At 47.8% G+C, this 4,258-nt stretch overlaps 1 long non-coding RNA gene across 1 annotated transcript; it reads right to left on the minus strand.

The window, feature by feature from the left end:
* Window positions 1-1,021: 1,021 nt before the first annotated feature.
* LOC137853131 (uncharacterized) lies at window positions 1,022-3,265 on the minus strand. Its single transcript, XR_011094262.1, has 2 exons — window positions 3,046-3,265; window positions 1,022-2,782 (listed from the first exon to the last, which is right to left on the minus strand). It is a non-coding gene; the product is annotated as an uncharacterized lncRNA (long non-coding RNA).
* Window positions 3,266-4,258: the final 993 nt, after the last annotated feature.

The following is a 4,258-nucleotide window of genomic DNA, read 5'->3' on the forward strand; positions in this document are numbered from 1 at the left end:
CTCCGCTCCCCTACACTCCCCTACACTCTGCTCCTCTACCCTCCCCTTCACTCAGTTCCCCTACACTCCCCTTCCCTACACTCCACTCCACTCTGCTCTCCTACACTCCCCTATACTCTCCTCCCCTACGCTCCCCTACACTCTCCTCACCTACAACCCCCTCCCCTACACTACCCTACACTACCATACACTACCCTACACTCCACTACACTATGCTCCCCTGCCTTCCCGTGCCCTCCCCTGCCTTCCCCTGCCCTCCCCTGCCCTCCCGTGCCCTCCCGTGCCCTCCAGTGCCCTCCCCAGAACTCCCCTGCCCTCCCCTGCCCACCCCTCCCCTTCTCGTTTTTACCCTTCCCTCCCCTCCCTCCCGTTCTCTTCATTCCCTCCCCTTCCCTCCCGTCTTCTCCTTTCTTCTTCTCCTCTCTTCTCCTTTCTTTCACAAATTGCAATGGAGAACAGGGAGAAGCATCACTTCCAGTCACTTCCGTCGTTCTTGTAGCTCATGTCACTGCCTGATTCGTGGCAATCCATCAGCAGTATCCAGAAGCGTTCCAGCTGCTGTGCTACTAGGTGAGCAGCAGTCTCCAAGTGGCAATCACGGACTTCTTGCTGTGGCTCGGACATGGCACTTTCAAGTCCACCCTGGCTTGGCCATGTCCTCTTGCTACGTCCCCACCTACATTACACTTCTGCTTAGAAGCCGAAGCACGGTGCTGAAGCAGTTCCACTCCTTCCATTTGCAATGATTGAGTTTGTCTAGCCAAGTGGTTTCTGTCCATAGAACACAAGAAAGAGGTTTTGCTTAGAAACAACTCAAGGAGGACTTCTTTTCCACATGGGCAAGGAATAGTCACGCTTTTCTAATGGAGACACCAGTGGAAGAGAGAATGACAGATCATTCCGAGAGCTTTGAAATATCCCTTGGGGATGCTTAGTGCAGAGGACCAGAGGAAAGCTGTCCAAAGGACACCAGAGAATCACTCTGAATTACTTCCTCACAGACACATGTCCTTACTATGTCTGATATGGCTTCAGCTGGTTTCAGGGTTCTTGTTCACCTAAAACCTAAATTCAGAGTTGTAAATGAAGATGGAAAGATTGACAAATGTATAAATCACTGATGGGGAAAAAAAAAAAAAAAGTGCTTTGAAAACTTTGGCCATTAGCCCTGGAAAGCATCAAAGTACTGTCCTCTGAAGCAAATGCCTTCTTCTCTTGATACCTAAGGAGGTAAATCAATCCAATGTTGTAACATTAGAAAAGCAAACACTAAACACAAGCAAAGGAGAAGAACAAGTAAGCAATTGCAATGCCTATGGGGCTATTGCAGGGTTAGGCAAAGAACTATTGTGTCATGAAATCTTGGGATAGAAGAAATATTATGTGCATTTTTTACTGTTTCATTTGTTGAGCTCTGTTTGGAAGGGAGTGAATCTATCAGGATTAGATATCTAATTTAGAAGTGGAATTAAAATTGTTTTCTTTTTTTTTTTTTCCTCTTGAGTTCACTCCTTTTTATAGGATTTCATAATAGAATAGGTATATATTAAAAAGAAAAAAAAAAAAGATTCCAAGCAGGTAATCATATTCACAATTATTTTTTCAATCCAGAAACAATAGCAAGGATGAGCTGAAAAGTATTTCTATGCCATTAGAGTGTCAAGGTGTGTCCCATACGTCAGTAACAGTCAGAGGATTCATTTTGGAGAACAAAAGCTATCTTGAAAGAAGTAAAGACAGAAGTAAATATGTATGCATGTATATCTCCCTCTCTCTACAGAAACCTAAGAAACTCGTATGCAGGTTAGCTTCTTGCTCTCTCTTCTCAAAGTTCTAGTGAATACAGCATCAGTGTGTGTTCCAAACATTACCCTCAGTCCAGCACGGATACACACGAGAGGTCAGTCTGCAGGTTGCACAGGCCAAGAAACTGCTCTGGCTTGATGGGAAAAACCTAGGCAGAAGTTGCTGTCAGAGAAAAGATGCTGTCAAAGCGTGTCACGTCCATGCTAGAGTCTCTCTCCCACCATCTAGCTCTACTGCATCTAGATGCATCTATACTAGAGCGTCGCTACTTAGCCAGTCTGGGGGATCTTAGGAGCCTTCTGAAGACCCAGAGGAGGGGCTCTTTGTCCTTTCTGTTTTAACAGCCAGTGAAAACTCTTACCGTTTGACACAGAGTGGCTGAAAAACACAAAGTGGACTTGCAATCTTCACAGCTTCGAAGCAAGTGGAGATTGTGGAGGTTGTGGAGTAACCAAGGAAACTGTTGATCTAGAAGCAGCCTACAGATTGTGTTTAGCCAGGGCCTTGTATTGCCCTTCTGGCTGATCTGCCAGCAATTCAAGAAAGTCTCCCTGGCAAGCCAGCCCTGGAGTCACCCAAAACTTGGTGAAACCCATGAGATTGGAAAGGAGACAGTTGCACTCCATAAACTGCAGATTTCTGTGCTTTTTGCTTGCTTGCTTGCTTGTTTTCCAGGCTGAATTGGATTAGCTGGACAAGTTGGCAGCTGCCTACAGACAAATACCTTATCAGGAGTCTAAACTAGGGGATTGCTCTAACTGAGAACAATGAATTGGACCTGATGTCCTTAGGAAGTCTTTCCAGCTATGCTTTCTACCACTACAGAAATGCACCTGATTCTTTCACAAAGCTTACGGGTGCCGACTGCAAATAGTCCTCATCATTCTCCATTGCCTTCCTCATCTCCATTCTCTTTTGGCCCGTGAAGCTTTTCCGAGCAGAGATGAAGATCAGCTCTAATACGCAGTCTGGGATTCTGCAAAGGAAAAGAAGAATCCTCCTGAAAACTCTTTGCAACCTCACCTGCCATCACCAAAGCAAAGAAGAGCAAAAGAACACCGCTTGATCAGAGCAAGCATCAACTCGAGCATAGGTCTCCTGCAAGTGTAGCGGGGTTCAACAGCTGCCAAACAAGCTTAAGGAGCACACCCAGAATCAAGTCCATCAAACAAGTGCTTGAAAGAGTTAGGCTTTCTTAGGCGTGAGGAATGAAAAAGAAAGCAAGAACTGACAACTTACCAGCACACAGTTTCCCTCGAGCTTGCTTGGCTTCATTCCGCACCTGAGGCTGGGCTCCCAAGCAGGATTGAGCAGCATTGTGCAGAAATGCCAAAGCCTCCCCAGCCGTGCTGGATCTTCAGCCCCAAGGGCTTTGGCTCTGTTGCCTCCTCAGCAACATGGGCAATTGCCCAGGCAAGCCGGTGTCCAGCAGCTCGACTCAGGAAGCGCAGCCCCCCCTTGCCACCACTTGCCGCTCACACCAGGAGCCCCCGCGGCGGTGGCAGCCGTTGCGCGGCGCTTGGTGCGGTGCGGTGCGGTGCAGTGCGGGCAGAGGGCTGCGGGCTCCTTCTCCTCCGGGATGGCTCCGTCATGGGGTGTCCGCTGCGGGGCTGCTGAGGCGTCGGGGGGCTCCAGGGGGGAGCGGAGGGCGACGTGTGCTGGGGCTGGGACGGGCCTGGGGCTGGGGCACCGCGCCGCCGCCGCCATGCCAAGCAGCACTCCTGGCATCTGTGCTGCAGAGCCAGCCAGTGTGACGCCTTGGCATTTGTGACTTCACAGAATCACAGAATGTCTACGTTGGAAGAGACCTCAAGACCATCGAGTGCCAAACAAAGGCAACTCTGCATTTCCTTCTTAAACACCCGCTTTCTTCAGAAAAAAAAAAATAAAAAAAAAATAAAATAAATAAAAAATAAACACAGAACTTCATCCCTCACACGGGATTCCCAAAGTGAGCCTGCAGGGGCTGCCAAAGGCAGCAGCTCCCCAAGTACTGCTCCCACACGGCTCCCTACCACGGGCTCCATCCATCCCCCTGGAGCAAACTTGGTCAAACTAAGCCCCTTTGGAGATATTGTATGGCAGGCCTTACCAAATGCCGGACAAAGGAGAAGATCTAACACATTTAGGAAACCAATATTTGCAACAACATCTTACAGTTCTGTGCAAGCAACTAGAACAAATCAAGAAGAATGTTTTAGGCACTAGACCTTTTATTTGCCTCCCAAGGGGAAGGATGCACTTTAATCAATATTAGTTGCTGTATGTGTGTAAATGAGGCAGGAGGAATTGAGACTGAGCACGAAAACATTTGGGGAAAGACTAAGGTAATAAGGTGATTAGTCTAAGGTGATTACATAAGGTAATTCATGATGACACCTCCTGGGGTTTTCGAGAATTATGCAACAAAATAACCTTTTGGTTACCCAACTTTTCTTGGCTTAAGCAATCG

This window comes from Anas acuta, chromosome 3, assembly GCF_963932015.1.
Source record: "Anas acuta chromosome 3, bAnaAcu1.1, whole genome shotgun sequence".
In the NCBI taxonomy this organism is placed as follows: domain Eukaryota; kingdom Metazoa; phylum Chordata; class Aves; order Anseriformes; family Anatidae; genus Anas; species Anas acuta.